General features: G+C 40.4%; 1 long non-coding RNA gene across 1 annotated transcript; it reads right to left on the bottom strand.

Moving 5' to 3' along the window:
- Positions 1 to 2,056: 2,056 nt before the first annotated feature.
- LOC102554698 (uncharacterized) lies at positions 2,057 to 11,929 on the bottom strand. Its single transcript, XR_015646593.1, has 3 exons — positions 5,573 to 11,929; positions 5,351 to 5,439; positions 2,057 to 5,241 (listed from the first exon to the last, which is right to left on the bottom strand). It is a non-coding gene; the product is annotated as an uncharacterized LOC102554698 (long non-coding RNA).
- Between the last annotated feature and the right edge of the window lie 263 nt (positions 11,930 to 12,192).

Genomic DNA, 12,192 nt, shown 5'->3' with positions numbered 1-12,192 from the left:
TCTATATATGAAATCTTTGACCATTGCCCCCCTCTTGGTCCACCCTCTGAGAGTTTCTCATCACAATCCACCTCACCCTGTCTCTAAAAGGATGCTCCCCTCACTAGGCCTCCCCACTCCCTAGGGCCTCAAATCTCTTGAGAATTAGACACATCTTTTCCAAATAAGTCCAGACCAGGAAGTCTTCTTCTATGTATATGTCAGCATCCTCCGACCAGCTCCTGTGTGTTGCCTGTTTGGTGTCTCAGTGTCTGGGAGATCCTAGGGGGCCAAGTTAGTTGAGACTGCTCATCTTCCTATGGTGGTCTTCCCCTTCAGCTTCTTCCATCCTTCCCATAATTCCACCATGGGGGGGGGGGGTTCCAGAGTTCAGTCCAATTGTTAGATATAAGTATCTGAATGTGTCTCAATCAGTTTCTGGTTGGGCCTCTCAGAGGAAAGCCATTCTTAGTCCCTGTCTACAAGCATACCATAACATCAGTAATATTGTCAGGTCTTGGACCCTCCCCTTGAGCAGAATCCCAAATTGGTTGGTCACTGGACTACCTTCAGAGTCTTCTCCATTTTATCCCTGCAGTTCTTTGAGACAGGAACAATTCTATGTCAGAAACTTAAAACTGTGTGTTGGTAACCCCATCCCTCCACTTGAGGCCTTGTCTATCTACTGGAGTTGGATGCTTTTTAAATTTTCTCTCCCCAAAGTTGGGCATTTCATTGAGTCCTGTGAGTCTCAACTCCCAGGTCTCTGGTACATGTTGACGAAGATATGGAGCAAGCAGAACATTAATCCTTTGCTGGAAGGACTACAAAATTGTGCAATCACTTTGGAAATCAATTTGGTGGATTTTCAGAAAATTGGAAATAGTTCTACCTCACTATCCACCTATACAACTCCTGGTCATATACAGAAAAGATATTCAACTACCCCACAATGACACTTGCTCAACTATGTTCATAGCAGTTTTACTTGTAATAGCCAGAAACTGGAAACAACCTAGTGGCCCCTCAACTGAAGAATGGATATACAAAATGTAATAAATCTATACATTGAGGTACTATACAGCTATTAAAAAAAGATACCATGAATATTGTAGGCAAATGGATGGAATTGAGAATATCATCCTAATTGGGGTAACTGGGACCCAAAAGTCATGGATGGTATATAGTCACTTAAAAGTCAGTATAAGAGCTGAACCAATCCCACAGCTATCTGTACCCAAATCCTGTGGGAAAGAGAGCTGGACTCTCAGAAGTGTGGCAAGGGGCAGGATAGATGTCCAGATGTCCAGATGTCCAGATGTCCATGATAATTAATAGAAATCTGAAACTTGCCAGGATGTAAAGCTTAGGGGCAGGGCATCATGACCTGGGATAAGGGAAGGACCCAACAATCAATGGGGTGACCTAAATTGTGACTCACAACATTGGGTTTATGGAACCTGAAGAGGCTATGTCTTGTAACTAAGCAAGGACCACAGTGAAGCTATAGTCACACCAAATCATTCACAAAACTCTTGACTGAAAATTTCTCCTGTCTATGAGAAATGTAGGGCATATAGCAGACCAAAGCAATAACTGCCCCAACAAGAGACCCATCCCATGGGTGACCACCAATTCCTGACATTATTAATGATACTATGTTAGGTTTGCAGACAGAAACATGTTTTCCTCTAGGAGATTCTACCCAGCACCTGACTCAGACAGATACAGACACACAGCCAAACATTGAATGGAGCTTGTGAACTCTTATGGAAGAGTTGGGAGAAGGATTGAGGGCCCCAAAGGCGATAAGACCTCTAAAGGAAAACCAACAAAATCAATTAACTTGGACCATTGAGGCTCTCAGTTATTAAACTATCAACCAATGAGCATACACAGACTGAACCTGGGCCCCAAACACATATATAGCAGAGTGCAGCTGTGACATCAGTATAGAGTCCATGCTGTTTACTGCCAGTTATATCAGTGATATCATCCTAGACCCAGAGGATACAAAAGACCATGTACATAAACCTCTTCCACAGTGGCAGGATGGATCAATGACATCAATAGCAAATCTGGTGTCAAAAAGGCTATTTTATTTAATGTGGTCTACATTGTGGGGTGCATGCATGCATCAGGGAAATCATCATAGTTTCTTGTGGAAGTTGTATCTCAATAGTATCTATGGACACAATCCTGTTTGCTTGTGACAGCAGGCAGTATTGATATCGTTATAGATTCCAGTTGCAAGTATCATCACACATATTTCTCAGATGGCCTTCAGAACACTTAACATGAAATAGGCAGCAGTATTATGTACTTCAAGATAGACTCTTCCGGCAGTAGGGCTCACAGACATCACCAAGCTCCTGAAGGTAAACACTGACTAGGGATATAAACATGGTTACCATAGGCAGCAGTGTTAAGTGGCATCAAGATATTTTCCTTTGCAATTGTTATGAATGATATAATCCTTACAGTCCAAAGTATCATAATATCCCTAATATCCTGGTGGCTAGTAGCAGCCATCATCAGGCTTAAACCATGGTGTTTATTGCCAGGAGATATTTTTGACATGTACACAGTTTCAGAGGATGTATCAGACCATGGCAAGTAATGTCTACTCTAGTGGCAGGATAGACCTTTGACATCAAATTGGTTGCAACCAGCAGCACAAATCATGGTACGAGATGGCATAAGTATTGATTGCTGACATAAGCATAGATTCAGGTAGTATTTGAATAATTCATATTCCAATTGGCAGCAGAGAACACGACCATACTGGCTGTTCCTGGCATCAAGGATTGTGGACACACAATGGTATCTTTTCCCAAAATATACCAATGATCTCAATATAACATATCTCAGAACACTTCACAACATGACCTCAGGCAACAATATTGACTATAAACTTCAGAATAGACACTGGTGGCTGGAGAACTCCTTAATATTAACATTCTCTTCAGAAGCAACATGGACTATGTGTAACATGGGTACTGTTGGCATCATGGATGATGGACATCAACATAATTTCTGAGGGCAGGTTAGATTGGTGATGATTGTATAATTTCCAGTGGCAACAGGGAACATTGATGAGGTTGCCTGTAGCAGCATGGATCTTGTGCTATCCTACCATATATGTTGCTAGGTATGTCAGTGACGTCAGTATATACTCAGAGGGAAAGAGTCTATTGGCATAAATCTCTTCTAATGTCACAGGATGGATCACTAACACAAACATCACTTCTGGTGGTAGTATACATGATAGTCTGTAGCAAGGGATAAATGCACGCATCAGGGACCTCACCATAGTTTCTTGTGGCAGGTAGAATCTCAATAGCAATGAAGGACATCATATTGTTTGCTGATGACAACAGGTAGCACTGACATGAACATTGCTTCCACTGGAAAAGTGGGATCGCTAATATAATCATCCCAATCCATAGCGGGACCTGGGATCACTAACATCTTGTAACTTGTGACAGAATGGATCCGGGATATACTGTAATTTTTGTTACTGTGGAGTTGTCATTGACATCATAGTTTCACTGGAAGTTCAGATCATATACTGAAACCTCTTCTCTAGTTCCAGCATAGATCCTCAACATCAAAATAGTTACAGCTGGAAAGTATCTATAAGGTTGCAGAATTTATATCAATAACTATTCTGGTGACAGTTAGGATCTTATACATGGCATGCTCTACAAAGCAACTACAATCATACATCAGGGACATCACCATAGTTTCCTGTGGCAGGTAGGACCTCAATAGGAATAATGGACATCATCATGGTTGCTGGTGGGCCAGAGGCCTCAGTGATCTAGGATACACCATAGTGTTTGCTTCTAGAAGGTATCAGTAACATTGATGCAGTTTCAGAGGACAGATCAGACTATGAACAGAAACTTCATTTCTATTGGCAGGATGGATCCTTGACATAAAATGTGGTACAGCTGGCAGCATATATTTATTATATAACATAGTCTCAGATGGCAGAAAAATGGATCACAGACATCAGTATAGGTTCTGGTGGCAGCTGGAATCACTCAGATTAATGTGGTCACATGTGTCACCAGTGATCACTGACATTATAGCTGCTCATTGCATCAAAATTCATGGGCATACAATGGTGTTTGTTGCCTTAATGTATCACTGACCTCAACATATCACAGAAAGGTTAACTCAACAAAACCTTAGTTAGCAATATTGACTATGAACTTCACCATAGACTTTGGTAGCAACAGGTTTCCTTTACATTATCAGTCTCTTCAGAACCAACATGGACTATGGCATTCAACCTTGATGCCGGTGTTATCATTGATGATGGACATCAGCATAGTTTCTGGTGGCACTTTGAATTAGTGATATTAACATTGTACTCATTTGCAACAGGGATCACTAAAATCAAGGTTACCTGTGGCAGCATTTATCTTGGGCAATACCATTGTATCTGTTTCTGAGCATATCATGGACATTGGTATAGATTCAGAGAAACATCTTCTCCATTGTCAGGATGGATCAATGACATCTTGAACAATTCTTCTGATTTCAGTGAGGATCTTATGCATAATATAGTCAAAAGAGTTATGATTAGTCAGCAGGGGCTTCATGCATGCATAAAAGGCATTTCATACACTCCTGTGTTTTGTTGTACTGGTACATGTCCTTAATGCATGCATTTATCCCTTGGTACATGTTAGTTTCATAGGGCAGGTCCTACCTGCCACTGGAACAATAAACACCATCACAATTAGTGATGTCAGTATGCAGCCATGACATCAACACTGCTTCAGGAGGCAAGTCAGGTCACAGTCATAAAACACGTCTCTGGTGGCAGCATAGTACACATACATCAACATGACTTAGGCAGTATTATCGACCATGAACTTCAAGACAGACTCTTCTAGCACCATGGATAACAGACATCACAAAGCTCTTCAGAGGCAGCAACATCTATGGATAGTAATATATTTACAGGTAGAAGCATGGATGAGTGACATCACTATATTTCTGTTGGCAGTTGTGGTAACTGATATCATCCTGGTCCAAAATGGCAGCACAAATATTTAATATGATGCTTGCTATTGCAGCAGGGACTATAGATATAGTATGATATCTGTTGACAATTGTATCACTGACATCAGTGTTGATTCAGAGGGTAGAAGAAATTATGAACATAAGTCTCTTCTCCAGTAGCAGGATGAATCAATTATATCAAATTTCTTCTTGTGGCAGAAAGGATATTACTCATAATGAGGTCTAAAAAAAAGAAAAAATATGCATGTATCAGAGACAGCAGCACAGTTTCCTATGGCAGGTAGGATCTCAGACACCAATCTTATTCCCAGTGCCAGCTGAGAACACTCACCTCAATATGACCCTGCACATCAGTATAGAACTTGGAATTCAGCCTGTTCTCATGCAGCAGCACAGATCCTTGTCATCAATAAGGTCTTCCTAGGAAATAGAAACGATGGATGCCATCATGTTTCCTAGGTCCAGTATATAGCACTGACAGGAATATAGGCTCATATTGTAGATCATATTAGAGACTTAAAACTAGTTTTCAATAGCAGCACACACTACTTACCTCATTATGATCTTTGGAAGCAGTTGTGACCATGAACTTCACAATTGACACGCTGGCCACATTGATCATAGACATCAAGAAGGTCTTTAGAAACAGCACTGACTATGGATCTCAATGTGGTTATAAACAGTAAAACAGGTGAGTAAAATCAATATATTTCTCTTAGCAAATAGGACAATTGATATCACATTTAGTCCAAAGTATCAATAGGGATCATTAAAATCCTGGTTGCCTGTAGCATTAGGGAATCTTGGATATACTATGATGTCAATTGCCAGGAAGTATCAGGAACATCATGGTAGTTTCATAGGGCAGGGAGGACCATGAGAAGTAATAATATCTATAGTGTCAGAATGAATCATTGACTTCAAAATTATTATAGCTACGAGTATACTTCTCATAAAGAACATTCTCACAGGTGACAGAAGCATGCATCACTCACATCAGTATAGATTCCAATGACAATTGGAATCATTCATATTAATGTGGTCCCAAGTGGGGAAAGAATCACTGACAATATGGCTGCTTGTGGCATTAAAGAATATAGACATACAGTGCTGTCTCTTCCAATGATGTATATATCAGTGAACTCATGGTTTACATCAGGGGATTCATGCATGCATCAGGGACATCAACAGAATTTCCTGTAGCAGGCAGGATCTCAGATATTAATGTGATCTCTAGTGCCAACTCAGAACACATACCTCAATATCACCTCAACTGTCAGTATAGACCTTAGAATTAACATGTCCTTAAATAGCAGCAGAGATCCTAGCCATAACCATGGTCTCTATCAGCAATAGGAATCCTGGAGTCCATCATGATTCAGCATTGCCATCAACATAGCTTCAGGTTGCCGTTAGGATCAGACATCAAACATGTCTCCAGTAGCAGCACACAACACTTACCTCACTTTGACTTTAGACAGGGATTGAATTACCGTGGAATTCACAATAGATCCTTCTGGTTGATTTAACTAGAGGCCTGAAATATCATGGACATACAGTGGTGTCTGGTGTGACTATATGTATGACCTCAACATAACATATCTCAGAACATGTAACTCAACATTATCAAAGGCAGCACTATTGACTGAACTTCATTATAGATTCTGATGGTCTCAGGGATTCTTAACATTGCTATTTGCAATGACCACACAGATTATGGATGTCAACATGATTATCAGTGACAACATGGATTATTATCAGTAATGTCAGTATTTCCCTTGGTAGTTGGGATCACAGATGTTATCAATTTGGTCCAAAGTGGGAATAGGGATCACTCATGATCTGGTTGTCTATGGCAGCAGGGATCTGTGAGATAACATGGTGTCCATTGCCAGGAAGTACAAAGGACATGAAAATACTTTCAAAGTGCAGGTATGACCATATAGAGAAACCTTATTTCTAGTTGTAGAGTGAATCATTGCATCAAATTACTTATGAATGCAAGATACTTCTTAGATTTTCTGCAGAAGCATAGATAATAAGCATCAGTAGTGATTCCGTTGGCAATTAATAAAGTCATATTAATGTGGTCACAAATGTCATAAGGGCTCAATGACATATTGGCTACTAGAGACCAGAAGAATTATAGACACACAGTGGTGTCTGACTTTTATAAATACATACTCAACATATATCTTGTCTCAGAACATGTAACTCAACATGATCCAAGACAGCATTATTGACTGAATTTCATTGTAGATTCTGATGATCTCAGGGATTCTTAACATCCACAATGTCTTCAGCACCAACACTGACTATGGATTTCAACATGGCTACTAGAGGCAGCATGTATGACTCACATAATCAAAGTCTCTGCAGCCTCTTTGCATTAGTGACATAAACATGGTACCCCATGAAGCTAGGATCACTGACAATAAGTTTGCCATTGGCATCAATTATCTTGGACAATACCATGGTGTCTGCTGCCAGGTATATATCAGTGCCATCAGCACTGATTCACAGGAGAGAAGAAATTATGGTCACAAACCCTTCTCCAGTGACAGGATATATTATTGACAAAACTAGCACTTATGGTGGTAGTAAGGATATTGTGTGTTTCATGGTTGATAGTAGGTTCTACATGTATGCATCAGGGACACGAACAGAATTTCCTATGGCAAGTTGGATCTCATAAATCAATCTGATCTCACGTGCCACATAAGAACACTTACCTCACTATGACCTCATGTGTCAGTATGGACCTCAGAATTTAGCATGTTCTCCAGAAGCAGCACAGATCATAGCCATCACAATAATAGACTCCATCATGATTTCTGGTTATAGCATGCAGCACTGACATCAACACAGCTTCAGGTTTCACACATGATCACTAGCATCAACATCACTAGCATCACTAGCATCACATGTCTCCAGTAGGAACACACAGGACTTACCTCATTATGACCTTTAGCACCAGAACTAACACTGAAATTCACAACAGATTATTCTGGTTGAGTTATCACAGACATCAAGGCCTCTTCAAACATGCTACTTATGGTTCACAATGTGGATACAAATGACAGCATAGATGAACGACATCAATATTTTTCCCTTGGCAGTTGGGATCACGAATGTCATCAATTTGTTCCAAAGTGGTAGTAGCAATTATTCACTGCCTGGTTGACTGTGGGCATAGGAATCTGAAATATACTATGGTATATCTGTTGCCAGGGATATCAAGACAGTTTCATAGGGCAGGTATGACCATGTACAGAAACCTCTTGTCTAGTGACAGAATGCAACATGACATAAAAATGGTTACAGCTAGAAGAACCCTTCTCATGAATTGGGCAGAATCTTAGAAAATTGGCATCAGTGACGATGCCATTGCCAGTTAGAAACAGTGATATTAATGTGTTCCCAAGAGGCAGCAGGGATCACGGACATGACTGCTGGAAGACTGAAATATATATAACAGACAACCGTGTCTGTTGCCACACTATATGTGACTTCACCATAATATATCTCAGAACATATGACTCAACATGATCTCAGACATCAGTATTGACCTAAAACATTACCTTAGATTCTGCTAGCCCCAGGGATCATTTGCATTAAAAATATCCTAAGAGGCATCATGGACTATGATTTTAAACATGGCTACTGAAACCATCATAGTTTCTACAAGCATTTGGTAATGGTGATATTAACATGGTAAGCAGGTGCAGCAGGGATTACTGACAACCAGGTTGTCAATGGCAGCATGGACCTTGGACAATACCATGGTGTATGTTGCCAGGTATATATCAGTGACATCATCATCAATTCATAGGGCAAATCATACATCTCTTCCCTAGTGGCAGGATAGATCACTGTTATCACTATCACTTCAGGTAGCAGTAAGGATCTTGCACGTAACAAGGTCAAAAATCAGGGGCTGCATTCATGTATCAGTGATCTCAACAGAATTTCCTGTGGCAGATAGGATCTCATATATCAATATGATCTCCATTGCTAGCTCAGAACACTTACCTCAATATGACCTACCACATCATTACAGACCTTTGGATTCATCGGGTTCTCAAGCAAAAGCATAGATCATAGCCATCACCAGTGTGTCCATTAGCAATGGAAATAATAGATTCCATCATGATTGCTGGTCATCAAACAGTGCTGACATCAAAACAGCTTCATGTTTCAGGCAGGATCACAGGCATCAATATTTATTACATGTTTAAAATGGGGGGCTACACACATGTATAAGGAACATCAACCAATTTTCCTGTTTCGGGTAGGCTTCTAGATAACAATCGGATCTCCAGTACCAGCTAAAAATATTTACATCAAAATGATCATGGGCATCAGTATGGACCTTGGGATTCATTGGATTCTCAAGCAGCAACACAAATAAGAGCCATCACCATCAGCATTAGGAATAATGGACACCATCATGATTTCTAGTCACCACATGCAGCACTGGTATCAGCACAACTTCTTGTTACAGGTAGGATCATAAGCATCAAAATACAATGTTTTTTCACATCAGGAGCTACATGCATGCATCAGGAACATCAGTAGAATTCCCTGTGGTGGGTAGGATCTCAGAGATTAGTTTTGTCAGCTAACAACACTTACCCTCAATATGACCTTGGATGATATTGGTCCCAAGGTCCTTGGAATTCAGAAGTTTCTCCAGAAGCAACACAGATTCTAGTCATCATTAGGTTTTCCATATGTAATAGGAACAATGGCCTCTATCACGCTGGCTGATTAGAGCATACAATGATATCAGCAGAACTTCAAAATGAAGATATGATCACTGACATCAAAGGTGATGACAGTAATAGTATACGGCTCTTTCCTGTTTATAAACTTAGGCAGCCATAATGACAATGATCTTTACAATAGACTCTAGTGGCCAAGGGATCTCAGCAGCCAAGGAGCTCGTCAAAGGCAACATTTGTTGCTAAGCCATTCCACCTACAAACATTGACTATGGATCTCAACATGGTTACCAGTGGTATCATGGATGAGTGATATCAATATACTTCCCTTGGCAGTTGTGGTCTCTGGTTTCATTGAATGGTCCAAAGTGGGAGTAATCTTCACCCCTGACCTGGTTGCCTATGGCATCAGGGTTGTGGGATATAAAGTAGAGTCAGTTGCCACAAAGTATTAGGGAGCATCAAAATAGTTTCAGAGGAGAAGTATGGTCATGAACATAAACCTCTTCTCTAGTGGCAGGATGCATCATGACATCAAAATTGTTATAGAGGGCAAGAATATTCTCATAAATTGAGCAGAAGAATGGAAAACAGATATCAGTAATAATTCCATTGGCAGTTGGATAAACTCCTATCCCTAATGGCAGCAGGTATTACTTGCATGGCTGTTGGAGGCCTGAGGTATTATGGACATACACCAGTGTACATCACCACAATTTATATGCTCTCAACATAACATATGTCAGAAAATATAACTAAACATTACCATTGGCAGCACTATTGAACTTGAACTTCACCTTACTTTGATGGATTCAGGTACCATTAACAATAATCATGTCTTCAGAAGCAATATATTCTATGGGTTTCAACATAGCTCCTGGTACAGGATGGATGATTCACACCATCCAAGTTGCTGTAGGCACTTTGGATTAGTGATATTAGCATGGTTCCCAGTGGAATCAGAGATCACTGACAACTTTGTCAAAAGCAGTATGGATGATGGGCAATACTGTGGTGTCTCTTGCCAGGTATATTTCAGTGACATCAGCAACAATTCGAACAGCAGATGAAATTATGATTATAAACCTCTTCTCCAGTGGCAGGATAGATATTAGGCATCACTTCCACTTCTTGGGGTGGTAATGATGATTAACAGCAGGAGCTACATGCATGCACCCATGACATCTTCTGAATTTCCTGTGGGAGGTAGGATCTCAGACATCAATATGATATCCAGGGCCAACTAAGAACACTTACCTCAGTATGCTAGAAGGCATCAATAAGAACCTTGGAATTTATCAGGTTCTCAAGCAGAAATGTAGATCATAGCCATTCCAGGATCTCCATCACCAATAGGAATAATGGACTCCTTCATGATTGCTGGTCACAGAATGTATCACTGATATCAACATAGCTTCTTGTTAAAGGTAGGATCACAGGCATCAAGATACATTCCATGATAGACATCACAGACTACATGTTTTTGTCAGGAACATCAACAGAATTCCCTGTGACACTTAGGATCTCAGCCATCAATCTGTTCTCCAGTGTCATCTCAGAACACTCAATATGACATCAGTTGTCTGTATGGACATTGGCATTCAGGTAGTTTTCCAGAAGCAAATGAGATCATAGCAATCACCAGGGTCTCAATCAGTAATAGGAATAATGGACTCCATAATGATTGCTGGTCACAGCTGGAGCACTGGCATCAGAATAACTTCATGTTTCAGGTAGTCACAGGCATCCAATGCATCTCCTGTAGCAGCACACAACACTTACCTCATTATGACCTTGGGCATCACTACTGATCATGAACTTCACGAAAGACTCTGCTGTCTCAGAGATCTCACACATCGGGGAATACTTCCATGAAAACACTGACTTTGGATTTCAACATGATCACCAGTAGCATCATGGATGAGTGACATCAATATACTTCCTTTGACAGTTGGGATCATTGATGTCATCGATCAGGTCCAAAGTGACAGCAAGTATTAGTCATAACCTGGCTGCTTATGGCAGCATTGATCTGGAATATGCCATCTTGACTTTTGCCAGGAAGTATTATGCATATCCAGTACTCTGCATATTCAGATGATCAGTAGGACCTTGTACAGAAACCTCTTCTGTAGTGGTAGGCTGCATCATGACATCAAAACGGTTAGACTGGTAAAACATTTCTCCTAAATTGGGCAGAAGCATGAATAACAGTCATAATCAAATTTTCAATGCTTTTGGAGACATTCATAGTTTGTGCTCCCACATGGCAGCACGGATCACTGACATCATGTCTGATGGAAGCCTGAAGTCTAATGGACATACAATGGTGTCTGTTACCACTATATAGGTGACCTCCACATAATATATCTCAGAAACTGTAACTCAAAATCACCTGTGGAATTATTATTAAAGTTTCACTTCTTTGTAGACTCTTCTGGCCTCAGGG

The sequence above is a fragment of the Rattus norvegicus genome, chromosome X (genome assembly GCF_021556685.1).
Source record: "Rattus norvegicus strain SHRSP/BbbUtx chromosome X, alternate assembly SHRSP_T2T, whole genome shotgun sequence".
In the NCBI taxonomy this organism is placed as follows: domain Eukaryota; kingdom Metazoa; phylum Chordata; class Mammalia; order Rodentia; family Muridae; genus Rattus; species Rattus norvegicus.
Note: the sequence above shows the minus strand (reverse complement) of the source record. Positions and strands in the feature narration are given on the sequence as shown.